Source organism: Diceros bicornis, chromosome 15 (assembly GCF_020826845.1).
Source record: "Diceros bicornis minor isolate mBicDic1 chromosome 15, mDicBic1.mat.cur, whole genome shotgun sequence".
NCBI classification, from domain to species: Eukaryota; Metazoa; Chordata; class Mammalia; order Perissodactyla; family Rhinocerotidae; genus Diceros; species Diceros bicornis.
In genome coordinates, this window is record NC_080754.1 from 8904669 (window position 1) to 8922150 (window position 17482).

At 39.8% G+C, this 17482-nt stretch overlaps 1 long non-coding RNA gene across 1 annotated transcript in view; it reads left to right on the forward strand.

Moving 5' to 3' along the window:
- The window catches only part of LOC131414686 (uncharacterized), a 90459-nt gene that overhangs the window by 14386 nt on the left and 58591 nt on the right, over positions 1 to 17482 (forward strand). The window lies entirely within an intron of this gene.

The following is a 17482-nucleotide window of genomic DNA, read 5'->3' on the forward strand; positions in this document are numbered from 1 at the left end:
GAACCAAGGCTATTTGAGCAAATCCAGGATAAATTTACCCTACCTGAAGCTAATCTGGCATGAGAGCTCTATCCACTAGGAGTATTCCACACTACTCATCCAAGAAAACATCATCAATTAAAGTAGCCTGAGTGGGTGCTTGTGACTTGAAACTTGAAAGAATCTAGCAGCATTCTGTATCTGTAAGACTTACCATGTAAGAGAGGCCCACTGGATGTCGGCATGTGTGTTCATATGCACGTGATATATACCAAAGGCGGTAACGGTGTTTGCTCTTGGATGGAGGGGTTATGGGTGATTTCTGTTTCCTTCTTCTGCTTACTTCTATTTTCTAATTAAATATGATTACTTTTGAAGAGAGAAAAAAATAAAGTTATCAAAATAAGCTGGTGATTTGGTAAGTATGGATATTTGGGGCAGTTCTAATTCTCAGTTTTAATAAAGAGAGAGTAAAGAATTTTAGGTAAAATGTGGAGCAATATTCAGAAGATAAAGTTAGCAAGAGGCAGGCCCTACAGCCACTGCTGCACAGTTACTAGATGTGCAAGGGTTAGACCTGTATTCAACTTAGTTTCTCCTTTGAAATAAATGAAGGTAACAGTAGTCCCTTTCCCAGGAGGTTGTTACGAGTACTACATGAGGTAATGCTAAGCAAGGCACTAAGACCAGGGCCAGGCCCACATCAGCGCTCAGGGCACTAGCTGTTAGCTGAGGGCGAGCAAGAGAGTGGGAAAGAACGCAGCAGCATCGAGAAAAAAATGAAAAAGTGGCATAAATATAGAAAAGCAATCCTCAAACTGGGTCAGCCTTCCTTCGCTCCATTAAACCTTGGTCCTCGGCAGGACTCTGACTGTTCCACAAACCCAAAGGATACGTGTAAGTTCAGAGAGAGGCCTTCGTTTCTCAAGTGCCTCACTTCCCTCTCCTCCATTTCCCAGCTACAGAGATCCTGCAGCCTGCTTTGCCCCAAGCTGCTGGCCAGATGTTTTGCCCCTCGAGATTTATCATTTGACACAGAAAGGGAAGCAAAATCCTGCTGATTGCCAAGTTGTAACATTTTATCCAAATAATATAGAAAGGGTTGCTGCATGTGGCATGTATTATTTTCTTTCTTTTTTAACAACAACCAAATGGAACAACGTAAAAGAAAATATGCCAGAAAATAATGCAAAAAGAAAAAGTATCCGGTGCATGTGAAGGTACAAAGTTTGAGAGCTGGGGACGCAATAATGAAGAGGAAAATTAGGTGGATATTAACATCAATTTGTGGTATTCTACTTATATTTTCTTTGCAAGTATTATGCTATTAATGCTCACACTTTAGATATTGCCCACTAAAGCATGTTCCAATGGTAAAATTCCCTAGGCTGAACTCCTCAAAGACACAGCTCATATGTTTTCCATCTAAGTATTTTCAGCATGTGGCACAATGCCTGGTACATAGTAAGTCCTTAATACGTGGCTGTTAAATAAAAATAGGTGAGAATAAACACACAGAACCAATTTACAAAATATTATGCAATCTAAAGGAATCAAAAGTCTTTAATAGGCTTTGGGGAGAAGGGGCTGTGATATATCTGGGTCAAAAATAAAAGCTGGCTGGGGCCAGCCCAGTGGTGCAAGCAGTTAAGTGCACACGCTCCGCTGCAGCAGCCCAGGGTTCGCCGGTTCAGATCCCGGGTGCACACCAACGCACTGCTTGGCAAGCCATGTTGTGGCGGCGTCCCATATAAAGTGGAGGAAGATGGGTACGGATGTTAGCCCAGGGCCAGTCTTCCTCAGCAGAAAAAGGAGGATTGGCAGATGTTAGCACAGGGCTGGTCTCCTCACAAAAAAAATAAAAATAAAAGCTGGCTGAAAAGGTAAGTATTTAGTAAACAGAATTTATTGCTGTTAGAGCCTCTAAACTCTTTGCTCTTAAATCTATTATTTGACTCTAACACTCCTAATGTGGGCTTTCCATTTTCTTACCTGTTTAGTTAGTTCCAGAATTCCACACCAAAGCTTGAAAGCAATGCATTAACAACAGCAAAATGAATCAACAAAAAAATTCAACCGTCTGACATTTTATTTAGGATGCTGCTCTAGGCTCAAATTATTTCTGCTAGCTCTTAAACCTTACATATGTCACCTCCACTTATTATCTGACTAACTTCCGTCAGCATCTATCCTTTAACCAAAATTCCAAAGAACGCTCCTTGTGCCAAGAACTGTGCTAGGCATTTGGATTAAAGAATAATTAAGCTATGGTCTGACATTCTGATTCGGCTGCATTGCTGGAGCTGAATTGTTTGGTTCAGGACTGCTACTTCAGATACCTGGCTCTTGTAGTTACCTCAATGCTAGCTTCTGTAATCAATGAACTGCATGTGCTCGGTAGCTTAATTCACCAGAAGTTTATTTCTTTCTCACAGAATGTTCAAAATGAATGTTCTTGATCAGTGGATGGCTCCCTCTAGTCATATATTCAGGTACCAAGGTTCCTTTCATCTTGAGTTCTGCCATGTTCAACATGGGCCTTACAAAGTCACCCTTGAGTTTATCTCTATCCTGTCCAGCCTGAAGTGGAAAAGAACACAGAGGGTCGTGTGTGGGAATTTTTTGCATCCACCTGAATGTGGTTCATATAACTTCTATTTGAATTACTTTGTCTAGAACTCGGTCACATGCCCAGACCTACTTGCAAAGAATGTTTGCAAATATGTTCTAGCTGTGTGCCCAGGAAGGAGAGAAAATGAGTTTGGTAAATAGTTATCCAGTCTCTGACATAGCTGTCAATGCCATATACCGCAACTGCAGACGAGAGGCAGTACCCTATATCCCACCAAGACATCTGAGATAAAACCCATCAGCTGGGCCATACCCCCTAACCTCATCTGTCCCTGGGCCAAAACAGAAAATTTTCCTTCAGTGTTTCTCAGTATTTTCTCATAAAAACTATGCTTGTATGCTAGACCTTAAGATGACTCCCCAAGATCCGCACCTCATGGTGTGCACACCCTGTGTAATTCCTTTCCCTGGAATGTATGCTGGTTCTAGTGATTAACCTCTACAAAATGATATGGCAGAAGTGATGGAATGTACTCCAGGAATGAGTTACAAAAAGAATAATTTCTTTGGGCACTCACTTGCTCTCATGCTCTGAGGGAAGTCAACTGCCATGTTGTCAGCTGCCCGATGGAGAGACCCATGTGTCAAGGAACTAAAGGAGGCCTCCAGCCAGCTGCCAGTGAGGATCTAGGGATCTCATTCAACAACTGGTGAGAAACTGAATTTTGCCAACAACCATGTGAGTGAGCCTGGAACCAGATCCTCCATGGGTTGAGCCTTCAGATGAGACCACAGCCCCAGCTGATACCTTTACTGTAACCTCCTGAAAATCCTTGAGCCAAAGTCACTGAGATTTCTTATTCACAGAAACTGTGAGATGTTTATTGTTCTAAATCATTAAGTTTGGGGATAATTTGTCACATAATAATAAATAACTAATAAACTTGTGACTTACTGTCAGCTTTGGCTTCTGTCTTCCCCTTACTCCTCCTTGCAAAACATTCATATTCACACGCCTGTAGGATGATGTTTCTACACAGTACCCTCATAAATGGTCTGACAATGCCATACATACATATTTTATACACATGTATATTTTTATTGAATTTATACATGCATGCAAGTGCATGTATATAATTTCAGAAAAATCCAAATTTATGCAAGTTAATCTTATTTTTTATAAAGCTAATTTGTTCACTGTATAAATTGCATTTGTTTGTTTTTTGTTAAACTTAAAAACTTCATAGTTATCTTTTGTCTAACATTTGGTTGTAAAAATTATAATCATGCTATGTTAAACTTCAAGCATGAAATGCCTATATAAGGGATATATTGCCTAATTTAGGATTAGATGAAAAGGAGGCATAGACAATACACAGCCAAACCCTTGAGGGCAATAATCTTAATGCAGTTCTCATCGTAATGCCATCAACATCTAGCACAGATCATTGCATATTGGAGCAAATAATAAAAGTGAGTCTGGTTTAAGGTGGATTTTTTCCCAGATTCTAACAAATTCCTGATGTGAGAAGAAGAAAAATCTTAGAGCCTTATCTTTTCATCTGCAAAATATAGAAATCAGTATTTATTCTTTTCTCTCCTTAAGGGTGCTGTGAGGAATAATATAATAAAATGTTGAGAACAAAACTTTGGAGCAATATCTTCAGGACTTCTTTTTCTTTTTTTAATTTAAAAATTCTGGAGAGTTTGCAAGTGGAAATTGCCTAAGAGGCAGCCTTATATTGTTGAAAGAACATGGGCTTTGAAATCAGAATATGTCATATCCCAGCTCTGGCATTTATCTATGATCTCCTATAACTTCTTTGAACTGGTTTCACCTGTAAAGCGGGGATCATAATACATCAAAATAGCTCGTAGTGATGCGAGTCTCTAATAAATTCAAGCACACGCTTTATAAACTGTGAGACATTATACAAATATTAGTTGTAACCATTATCATTAAACACAGTATATCTGTATAGGCAAATATGTAAGCTCATATTTCTACACTATTTCACTTTTCCAATTAATAATAATTATGTATCTGTGGGCCAGATACTGTCCTAAGAGCTCTGTGTGTATTGATTTTAGAGTTAAGGAAAATGAAGATCAGAGATGCTAAATAACTACTGAAAGATACACAGCTTATGATTATTGGCAGAGCCTGGATATGAACCCTGGAAATCAAGCTCTAGAGTCTGCTTTTAATGATTGCACAATATCACATTCCCAATAAATTTCGTTACAATTGCCAGGATACGTTCACACACGTGTACAAACACTCTACAATATATTTTTTTAGCTAAAGCCCATACTTCACTCAGATTATCTGAGTTTCCCCTAGTGTCCTTTCTCTCGTTCAGGATACTACATTGCATTTAGTAATTATATCTTCTCTTGCTCCTTCAGCTGGCTTCTGTGTCCCTTTGACACACCTCATCATCGTGGAATTTATTTTATTTTTGTTTTGAACACTTTTTTACTTTCTGGCACAATGTTTTGAAAATTCCAATCAAATGATAATATCTCCTCTAAGTTCTTATTTTAAATACTGGTATATCTCAGAAAGGAGGTAGGAGGTGTGAGCCTCCTCCAGCTCCCTCCAGCCTGATCTGCAAGTTTCTCTCAGGACCTGCACAGGTACAGTCTCTCCTACACTTCCCCTCCTTAGGGCAATTGTTTGGGGTCATAAATTCTTTTGAGAATCTAATTTCAAAAAAAAAACACCAAAACCCTGTGATCTCCAGAAAATACACACAAGCACTCATCCATTAAATTTGCACAAGATCTGCTGGCTGCTCAAACCACCTGAAGCTTACACCTGTACCCTGCTTCAGGGCTGGCCCCTCAGTCCTCAAAGGAAATACGCAAGCAAGCATCTCTTCTGGAGAGACATTTACCAACTCCAGAAGTAGAAGAAACATAATCAGGCCCGATTTAAAATCTTAGAATTTTAAGGCTAAGAACACTGAATGATCATGCTAGTCCATTCCTATAGATAAGAAAGAGAGGTTTGCAGAAATAACTTGACGTGCCCCAGGATGCTGTTCCCACAGGGCCAGCCTTGGCCTCTCCAACTCTGGGTCCACTGTCAATTTCACTACATTATACGATGGTTTGATCTTGCTTATGCCAATGTGGGGTAGCATAGCTTTTAATCTCTGCTTTCTCTCAAGCTGCTGAATGGAAAACCCCTTATGATTAATGTTATTTACCAACACCTTTCTCCCAAATCACTTCAAGGAGGAAACTATTGGAGGAAATAAACCACCATCTTTAAAAAGGCAGAAAGCTCCATTCTGAGGATCTGCTGATCTCTCTGATATTTATATTCCCTTTCTCCCCTAATCTGGCTCGCCCCCAACAGTGTATACAGTTTCCTTTCTCGCAGAAAGACAAACAGTTGCAACAGCTCAGAAGGAAATGAAGGTTTGGGCATACTTTCTCTGGAGAAGCACTTAAGAAGATAAATTTCGTATTCCTTTTCAAATTCATGCCTTGCCCAGTTTCCCCTGGGAAGATAAACTCCAGTCTGGGATGTGGAGATTCGTGTTGCTATGCCTGGAGCTAAAATTAGAGAAGCCAGTTTGGCTGCCCTTGGATTGGAAGAAAAGGGGTACATAATGGGTTTATCATCAACCTCTCCGTTGAAGCGTCCTGCCATCACAGATCTAAAATCTCCTTAGATGAACATAATTAACCAGCAAGATTATTTCTTCAAAGGGTAGTCCCACCCGAAAAAGTGCTGTAGGGAAACTCCCACGTGCACTCTTCAGCTAACAGATAAGGACTGTGAATGACCATGTACTTGAATGCACAGAGCAATTTGGACCTACTCTAATATATTCTTCAATAAGGTTGACCTGCTTATAGCAGTGGAGAAACCTGGGATAATAACATCAATGTATTGCACATTCAGAGACAAGAATTTTATTGGGAATAAGAATCTGGAATTCCCCAGCTCTCTATTACTAAATGCAACTCAGCACTGTCTGTGAACATGTCAGGATCGCCTATCAACCACCACTCTCATTTCTACTCTCCAGTTAATCAGCTTGGGCTTCCAAAAATTGGGCTTTCAGCGTCGCTCACAGATGTTGAAGGAAATAAATGCTACCTCAGCGACTGACAATGAAAATAGCAAGTAAGGGGACCATGTCACCAACGCAGATTTAACACAACTGATCTTCAACTTTGTCATTTTATTTCAAACTCAAGCTTTTAAGGAAAAGAGCCTGCCTTAGTGGAGTTAAAAACAAAGTTACAACTAACACTAAGTCAGTCTTATCGGGGTTATTTGATCCTTTAATGAGATTAAACAATGAAAAAGTCAGTACATCCACTCCAAGGCATAACATTTTTTATCTGAAAAGAAATCACCTAAACCCAGAAAACAGATCATTTAGCCCCTTGAAACAGGGTTACTAAAGTGAAAATTAAAGAAGATGGCCATCTTAAGAAATTTTTCAAATAAGAACATGCAGGGTAGGCTGCCTTTCTAGTTTGTTACTAACAAATACTAAGTTGAACTATGATGAAAAAGAGAGAGAATATTCCATAGTTTTTGGCCATGTAATCCACAAAAATCAACCAAAGCGTTTGAGGTTCTGAGACCTTCCAGCACACAGATAAAGTTCATGGTCTATATAAGAAGCTGGAGTGTAGACCTGTTAAAATCATGTACCTCGCAGTGTGATCTGACAGTCTTCATGAGAATGAGCTGCATCAGAATGACATGGGGGGGAGTGATCACCTGGATGCAGATCCTCTGGATCTGAATCTGCAGGGGTGTGGTCTCCCCAAGTGATTCTTCTATGTCCTCAAGGTGGGAAGCCCCTGCCTTAAAAACAACAGAATGTAAGGGAAAGTGCCTTTTTAGCTGATAGTTTACATTCTTAGACAAAATTGGTTTTGAATTTATGATATGGTATGGTTCAATTTGATCAGCCACAACATATCATAAATTTTTAAAACAAAGTGATTTTTGTTAAGACGAGCAACCACTGGGACAGCTGAGGACTTTTATATCTGGAGACTCAAGGGTATCCATGTAAAATAGACAATTACACTCTTGGCAAAATGCTCAGTTAAGGTTTTTTAATTTTATATATTATCTACCTAAAACATAGGGACATTTTAGAGTAGGTTACGCAACTTCCTCCCTAACTACGTTTCTATGCTCCTTTCCAGAATATATCCTTAAATGCACACTGGCTTAGGATTGGGGTTTTGTTGATTTAGCAAACTCAAATGTGGAGAAAAATTATTTCACAAATCAGAGTTCTTAGTTTTCCAGTTTTCAAGGGGCCTGATATCCAATGTGCCCTAGACACACCCATCTTTAAACACTGTTCTGTGGCATTTTGATCCATACTGCAAGCTAAATCTATATCAAGCAGTGAATGGAAATAAAGGAAGCTGTAAAAGTATAAACAAATCTTGTTAAAACTATCACTAGCTCCTGAATCTTGAAAACATATTTGTAGAAGCAAAATATTACGTGCTCCTCAAACCACAGCTTTCAGGGTGAAGAGCCTGCGTTCACAGCGGCGCCGAGATCCACCGGCCCAATCGGAGCCCGAGTCCCGCGTTAAGATGCAGGTAACCAAGGTGAGGAAGCGTGCCTGCTCTTTGCATCTTAAGCAGGCAAAAGAAATATACTTTATGAGCTTTCCCGCATTATATGAAGATTATCATAAAGTGAGAATTTCATATTGTAAAACTTGTAAAGAGTAAACCCTTAATACAGCCTGTCATGCGTTGCACGGGCTGCTATGCAACGATGTTGTCTGAATTTCTCCCGCAGTGTTGAAAATGACAAACTTAAAGTTAAAATTCCACATTTTGAATTTAAGAATTATTTTGCCATGAGCAAAGGCCTCCTAACCAAAGCTTATTTACATTGATCCTGTCGGCATATTTTCCTGGGTTGTTTAAAATATATTGATTTTAATAACTATTATATTTTAATATACCACCTTTTGTGAATTTCAAGGCAGATTTGATTTACTCCAGCTTTGGGGATGAAACTCTCCTTTATCAAGTATAGAAATGGGTAATCAGTGTAACCCGAGAGATGCAGTGTTAACGTGTATTTGATGTGTTAGCACCTTAACTGATCTGTAGAAAGGGGTTTGGCAATTGAGTAATGTTACAGCTGGTTAGACAGACCTCTCAGTGAAGCACCCAACGTAACGGGGAATGTCATATGGCTGCCGTTTATTAACTACAGTTATTTTTTAACTGCTGTTTAGGAGACTATACTTCCAATTTTCTTAATTGCTATGGAACAAGACAGCTGACAAGTGTACAAAGAGGGATTTTTTAAATCCCTGATAACACACGAAGTACGCTAATCCCTTCTTGAACAAATAAATCAAAATTTTAAAGATTCTGGGTGTAGTAGACAAAGCCAGTCCAAGAAGAAATTTAACTGTGAGAAATGGGATGAAGTCAGAGAGGAACAGAGAACCGGGTCTCTGTGCAAACGCCGTTGGGCAGATATGGGAGAGGATGGCAGGGGTTTGAGCCACTCAGATCTCATGAAACCATCTCACGGAATGAAAACCTTAACAAAGAATTAAAACAAAGATGGAAGACTTTAATTGAAAACTTGATCAATTAGCACAGAGGCCATAAGATGGAGGCAACAGAGCATAAAATTTGATTAAACAGAACCATACGTCCCACTTCATTTCCAGTGATGCTGTGAAACAGATGACCTTGGAAAGAGAAGATGTTTGGCGAGTGTGAAATAGTCCAGGATGGTGGTTAAAACATAAAACAGGAAGTTTTGTGCATAAGAAAGCTTTAAATTAAAATCACATTCATATTCAAAGGAGAAAGTACAGAGAAGTGAATTTGGATAATTGACATATAATCCAAATTTATGACACTCTACCAAGTGAGATGGGATGCAGAAACTGGTTTCATTTCATAAATGTGAAGAATTGAGCTTATCATGGTTTGCTGACTAGTCAAATTCTCATCTCGGCCCTATTTTCATGCATTCTTTAATGGTGGAATGAAACAGGTCCAAATTACAGGCTTGAGCCCAGTTAGAAGGAAAGTGTGTGGTAAATCCCTCCCAAGAAATGCCTGTGTGGTGAGGATCAGCTTATTCTTTGAGAAGAAGGTGGTGAGGAAGGATAACCAGAGGAAAACTAGAGTATTCTTTTACCCCTGCTACAATTTAGGATCACTCTGTGTGCTGTGGATTCTCAAGAAAGGAAGCAAAATTAGGCATGCAAATCTTCATATGCTCAGATATGAAATAGTTAATATTGGGAACACGTACCAATTTTTGTAGCCTTTTTTTCCCTCAGCTAGTTATAGCTAAATATCCCTGCCCCTTTTCATTACTTGTCTCTTCACCTCATTTCTTTTCTAATTTCATCTTGTCTTCCTTCCTGCCACAGAATATTCTCCCACCCCCTCCCCTAGTGCTGATACCTGAAGGTGAGAGCCAGGTTTTGCTACAGCTTTCCAAGTACATATGTAAAGAGTCTCTCATTGTTGGGAAAGAAGTGATACAAGAGACTTTGGAAATGAAGTAAAAAATTAAATCTACAGAAACAGAAGTTCTTTGAGGAGGTAGGAGAGAATTTTTCTTCAAAAACTACTAAGCACTGTAAGAAATCTGTTTCTTGCAAATCTAAAGATGTTCAATATGGATGGCGAAGAAATACGCTTACCATTCTGGTCTGCAAAGAAGACAGAGATTAAACAAAAAATCACCCAGGTTCTTCACTCTGTAAGAGCACCTCCTCCCTCCCACCCACCCATTCGCACTCATCAGGTGCTGTGGTAGTGGCAGTGCTCATGGCTGTCATGAAGGGGGACAATGGCTCTGCCAGCTGTTATTAAACTATATGTGTTCAGATGTACGTGCTCTACTCTTAAGCCCATTACTTTCTCCCTCTGCACTTCCAGCCACAGCTCCTTGTTTTCCCATCATTTCTCCTGTATAAAAACGCAAGAGGACAGGGCAGTGTACACCCTGCCTCTGCATATGACAGTAAGTACTGGGTTAGAATACTGAGCGAGCAGCCTCAGATGGTAACAGCTCATGCTTTTCTGAGTAATGAAGATACAGACCAAAATCTGCAAGTCTCACAAGCGAATTCCGTTTTCCTTTGGAATCTCCAAGAGACATACCTGCTTAGACTTCATTCTAGGGATAAATTCGGGCTCTTAAATTGGGTAATAAATCCTAAGATGGATTTTGTAAAGTTACTCCCACAGTGATTCCAGTTTCATTGTGCAGATACCTCACCTGAGGACCTCTGTGGAAGGCTGAATTTGATGTAGGAAACCCGGAGTAGAGCCTGCGATTCCGCATTTCCATCGAGCTCCCATATGAGACTGACACTGCTGCTCTGAGGAGCAAGGTCCTAGAGTCCCATGTTCTGGCATTGGTTGATATTCCAAAAAAAACTGGTCTGAAGTGTTTTCCAACACCAACAACCAATCCTCAATCCTCTGATTCTATGGATACAAACCGGGTGTCCTACACTTCAATCCCGACACCAACCACAAGGAGTTAATGCAGATCCCATAGATTAAGGGCTCAGTCCCACGAGACTGCCCCCACTTCAGATGCCAATCGCAAGTCCAGGTTGTCACCTGTACTTCTGACCAAACAGCTATAAATCGGGGGTTCCTATGACCCTCTCCTAAGGTCTGAGATTTGCTAGAATGGCTCACTGAACTCAGGGACGCACTGTACTTACGTTTATCAGTTTATTGTAAAGGGCACAACTCAGGGACAGCCAATGGAAGAGACGCATAGGGAAAAGCGTGGGAGAAGTGGTGTGTGGCGCTCCCACGCTCTCTCCAGGTGCACCGCCTTCCAGCCCCTCGATGTGCCCACCAACGTAGAAGCTCATCAAATTTTGTTGTTCAAGGGCTTTTAGGGAGTTCCACCTCCAGCTGCCCCTTCCAGTTCCCAGAGGTCGTGGGTGGGGCTGACACTTCCAACCCTGCAATCACTCACCTTTCTGCTGACCAGCCCACCCTGAGCCTATCTAGAGGCCCCACCCTGTCTCCTCATTAATATAAACTCGGGTGTGATCCAAAGGGGCTCCTTACGAATAACAAAAGACATTCTTATCACTCAGGGCAAGACAAGGGTTTTACAATCCTTGTTTCAGGAATTGGGGACAAAGAGCAAATATATTTCTGATAACACAACTGGTTACTGATATGTTGCTATTGATGTTTTTATAACTTCTACTACAAAGGTTTCTTTAAGACAGCTCAAGTCTGTACACCGAAAACTATAAAACATTTCTGAAAGAAATTGAAGAAGACACAAAGAAATGGAAAGATATTCCGTGCTCTTGGATTGGAAGAATTAACATAGTTAAGATGTCCATACTTCCTAAAGCCATCTATAGATTCAATGCAATCCCTATCAAAGTTCCAACAACATTTTTCACAGAAATAGAACAAAGAATCCTAAAATTTATATGGAACAACAAAAGACCCCGAATAGCTAAAGGAATCCTGAGAAAAAAGAACAAAGCTGGAGGTATCACATTCCCTGATTTCCAAATATACTACAAAGCTGTAGTAACCAAAACAGCATGGTACTGGCACAAAAACAGACACACAGATCAATGGAATAGAATCGAAAGCCCAGAAATAAACCCACACATCTATGGACAGCTAATCTTTGACAAAGGAGCCAAGAACATACAATGGGGAAAAGAAAGTCTCTTCAACAAATGGTGTTGGGAAAACTGGATAGCCATATGCAAAAAAATGAAAGTAGACCCTTATCTTACACCATACACAAAAATTAACTCCAAATGGGTTAAAGACTTGAATGTAAGACCTGAAACTGTGAAACTTCTAGAAGAAAACATAGGCAGTACGCTCTTCGATATCAGTCTTAGCAACATCTTTTCAAACACCACGTCTGACCGGGCAAGAGAAACAATAGAAAAAATAAACAAATGGGACTACATCAAACTAAAAATCTTCTGCACAGCAAAGGAAACCATCAACAAAACGAAAAGACAACCTAACAATTGGGAGAAGATATTTGCAAACCATACTTCTGATAAGGGCTTAATCTCCAAAATATATAAAGAACTCATGCATCTTACCAACAAAAAAACTACCAACCCGATTAAAAAATGGGCAAAGGACCTGAACAGACATTTCTCCAAAGAAGATATACAGATGGCCAACAGACACATGAAAAGATGTTCAAAATCATTAACTATCAGGGAAATGCAAATCAAAACTACAATGAGATATCACCTCACGCCCGTCAGAATGGCTATAATTAACAAGACAGGAAACAACATGTGTTGGAGAGGATGTGGAGAGAAGGGAACTCTCATACACTGCTGGTGGGAGTGCAAACTGGTGCAGCCACTATGGAAAACAGTATGGAGATTCCTCAAAAAATCAAGGATAGAACTACCATATGATCCAGCCATCCCACTGCTGGGTATTTATCCAAAGAACTTGAAAACACCAATTTGTAAAGGTACATGCACCCCTGTGTTCATTGCAGCGTTATTCACAATAGCCGAGACTTGGAAGCAACCTAAGTGCCCATCAAGGGACGAATGGATAAAGAAGCTGTGGTATATATACACAATGGAATACTACTCAGCCATAAGAAACCATGAAATCCAGCCATTTGTGACATTATGGATGGACATTGAGGGTATAATGCAAAGTGAAATAAGTCAGAGGGAGAAGGTCAAATACCGCATGATTTCCTTCATTAAGTAGTAGATAATAACAACAATAAACAAACACATAGGGACAGAGATTGGATTGGTGGTTACCAGAGGGGCAGGGGGGAGGGAGGAGAGTGAAAGGGATAATTCGGTTACATGTGTGTGGTGATGGGTTGTAATTAGTATTTTGATGGTGAACATGATGTAATCTATGCAGAAATAGAAGTACAATGATGTACACCTGAAATTTTTACAATGTTATAAACCAATGTTACTTCAATAAACAAAAAATTAAAAAAAATAAAAAATAAAAATAAAAAAGACAGCTCAAGTGAGCTCTAGGATCAATTCCTGCTACCTGTGTCTTGATCCCTAGCCTTAAGCATGTCATTTTCCCCTGGAGATTGGCCTAATGAATGTTAAAGATTACCAACACAATGAACAGGGTTAACGAGAATACATGCTGCAGGCCTGACTGGACATATGCAGCTCTTTTTCACGTGATAAAACCTTTTTCCATCTGATGCTGCCGGCAGATACGACACATTCTCATTCCCAAGTGGTATCACTGACAATTTCCATTAAACAGCATCTATTTCAGATGGAAACTGTCTTCTCACTTCCTAGAAGTCTTGTGATATTCTATATTCTCTCTTTGCATAAAAAGAGAGTAATTAAAGGTACAGCCAGATGAATTACTTTTCATTTTTTCTTCAGAATTTTGCTCATCCTTTGATTCTATTCAGCCTACCTGAGAGCTTTGTCGTTGTGTCTCACTGTTGTTGCCCACCCCTTACTTTGCGTATTAAAAAGTTTTCTATCTGCTGTGCGCGAATATTGCTTGGAATAGTTCACAGCAAGTGAAGTGGCACATGAGTACCACCTTCCAGGAACAACAGCAGCCACATTGTTGCAGAAACCCATTACCAAAATTAATACACGTGTAAGAATTGGCGGTAGAGCAGTTTGTGAGTGCCGTCAGTTTAAACAAAGGAACATCAGTGTCTTGGAAAAAAATAAAACAAAACAAGCAAAAGACAGGGGTAATTTTCATGCATATTAAATTGCAGGGCTCATGGGATGGGAAGGTTTTTAATGTGTGTCGGGTTTTTTAGCTAAGTGAACTAAAAGATTCCAAGTGCGAGCAAGCAAGAAAGCGACTTTGTGAAGGGTGCCAATCTAATTACAGTGCAGCACGTCCCTCGGGGCTCCCTGGGAGCTGCTTCATCACTTATGTATGTCACCTTAAATAAGTTAACTGTGATTCTTGTGAATTTTCAAGTTAACTGTCTTTAAGGGAAAATAACATTGTCTTAAATTCTTCCTCATTTGGTGATAGTTACTTTGTAAAGTTTACAGGATCTCTTTTCTTCCTCTTGTTTTTGCATAAATTATAACAAAATAAAATTAAAAGACTCTTAAGTCTCTGTAATGTCCAATATAGTTTTCCTTTACCCCATCCAATAGTCCTTGCTACTCTAGGATTCATTTGTATCTTTAACTGAGATTTGGTTCTAGAAGTTATCTCCTTCTTCACGATTTTGTCCTCACCTCACCATCTCTCTACAATCACTTTCAATTTAAGACACCTTCCTCTACCTTGAAAAATTGAAAACAATTGCCAGTAAAAAGTGTTTTTTGTCTTCAGGCTGATCACATGCAATGACTTTTGTCTGTCTACTGATGCATGAGCTGGCTTTCCTGCCCTCACTGTACTCTCAGAATTTGGGTTTCATGCCTGTTGCTTTGACCTTAAGACTGTGTCTTTTTTTTGTGTGTGTGTGAGGAAGATCAGCCCTGAGCTAACATCCATGCTAATCCTCCTCTTTTTGCTGAGGAAGACCGGCTCTGAGCTAACATCTATTGCCAATCTTCCTCCTTTTTTTTTTTTTTCCCCAAAGCCCCAATAGATAGTTGTATGCCATAGTTGCACATCCTTCTAGTTGCTGTATGTGGGACACGGCCTCAGCATGGCTGGAGAAGCGGCGCGTTGGTGCGCGCCCAGGATCCGAACCTGGGCTGCCAGTAGCGGAGCGCGCCACTTAACCGCTAAGCCACGGGCGGGCCCAAGACTGTGTCTTGGCATGGCAGCATTCTGATTCATCCTTAGAGCAAACTATCCAAACAACACTTTCTGGTCCAACAACCAATCTATGTAACCAGAGGCATTACTATCTTCAAGGGTATAGGGTGCTATGGCAATCTCCAGTGGAAAATACTGTGACATTCTAGAAGCTGGTTTCTAAATTCGATTTTTTTTTTTCACATTTTATTTTATAGGGAATTGGATTTCAACTAGTGACTGCAAGAACAAATATATTCCTTCAGGTCATGGTTCTAAAGGGAGTTGAATTGATACAGATGTGATACCCAGTTTTTCTCAATTTATTACAATAAAATAGCAACAACTCCATGTTAAACAACTCGTTGCCAGGCAACTGTGAAACTTCCCAAGCTAGTTCAATACCCTTCAAAATATTCTTTTTTTAACTATATCAATTTGGCAGGAAATAATCAGATAAAACAAAACAATGGGGGGAGGAAAGGAAAAGTGGAAAAGGAAAAGAAAGATATGATCAGAAAATGGAAAAGTTGGAGCAACACAAATGAAAGGGAGAGAGAGAGAAGAGGGAGAGAGAGGAGAAAGAGAGCAAAAGCAGGAGAGAACAAAATGCAACGTGTATCCTACATTGGATCTTGGAAGAGAAAAAGGATATTAGTGGAAAAATGGTAAAATCCAAATAAAGTCCATAGTTTAATTAATAATAATGTAACAAGGCTAACTTAGTTTTGACAAAAGTACCATGGTTTTGTAAGCTATTAACTTTAGGAGAGGCAGAAGAACACAGGAGTAAGACCTCGGTTTACTCTGGCACCACTAGTTAGTAGCAACCCAGCCCAAGAGCTTTCCAAACTTCAGTTGCTCCTTCTACAAAATAATAATACCTACCTCAAAGGTTCTGGTGAGTTTTAAATGAACTACAGTGTGTAAAGTGCTTAAAACAGTGACTGCCAAGTTTACCCTTGGATTCATTCACAGTGTTGCAATTTATCTTTAAAATAAAATTGACTTGTCAGTCCATTTACTCTTCTAGTCCAATCTAGTGAGGCTTCTCATTTTATTTTGTCTACGACTTAAAGCTCTGTCTCAATAGTCATTCTTTTTTCCTTCCTTCCTATCTTAGGGTATAAGACGACATAATTTATTTCTAAGACTATCCTCTCATAAAGAGAGGTTATATTTAAAGTATTTAATACTGTTTCAACCAATTATGACCAATGCCAAGACCAATTAGTATGAACACCAGCTGCAATCCATCAGTTCAGTCAAACAGGTCCATACTAGTGACCAGCAGCCTTGATTACAAGAGTCACAGATCACAGTGGTTGCCAGTTCATAACAATTTCTTCAGCAGACCAGACTGTATTATCCACGATCTTTCCTTCTTTCTGTTCTAAGAAGGATTTTAATTTGGAGCTCCACCATTATCTTACACACAATGATAGGCCTACAGGAGGGCTCTTGAGCCACGTTGAGCCAATGATTTACCTCCTTGTCCCAGCAACAGTGATTAGTTGGAGGCGGTGGACACACGACTGAAGCCGGGACTAAGAAGGTACCATATCCCCACTAGTTAGGGGATAATGTCTAGGTGTTTATTCTGGGGTACACACATGTGAATCAGGTTGACCCAAACAGAATTGTCTTGTAATTTTCCTAAATAGAACCTTTTCTCTTAGGATGAGACTTTGAAAGAATCTGGGCCCAAGTGCATCTGGCAGTTCATGGCTTGTTGCATTTGTTATGGAATTAGTTTCAAAGACTAAAACTGACACGTAGACAGAAGCAAAGATATGAGTTTAGAGCGAGAGAAAGAAGAGAGAGAACAAACAATTTGGTTACATGAGTCAGTCAAGTTCCCCTTCTTTTGCTCATGGCTAGTTCAAATTGGGTTTCAGTCACTTGTAACCAAAAGAGTTCTGTCTAATACATTCCTCCATCTGTGTTCCGAAATACTACCCACTACCAAGTCCTTTGGGATCTTCCATATAGACACGTACTCACACTTGGTTATCCTTTCCTCTTACCAAAATATTTCACATTTTTACTTCAGTGACTTCTTCTGTCTGCCTTGAAGTATTCACTTGTCTGGATCCGTTATCTTGAAATAAATCTTCACGTAACTCTCATGCCTCTCAAGTTACATTCATATTTCTTTCTCTCCATTTAG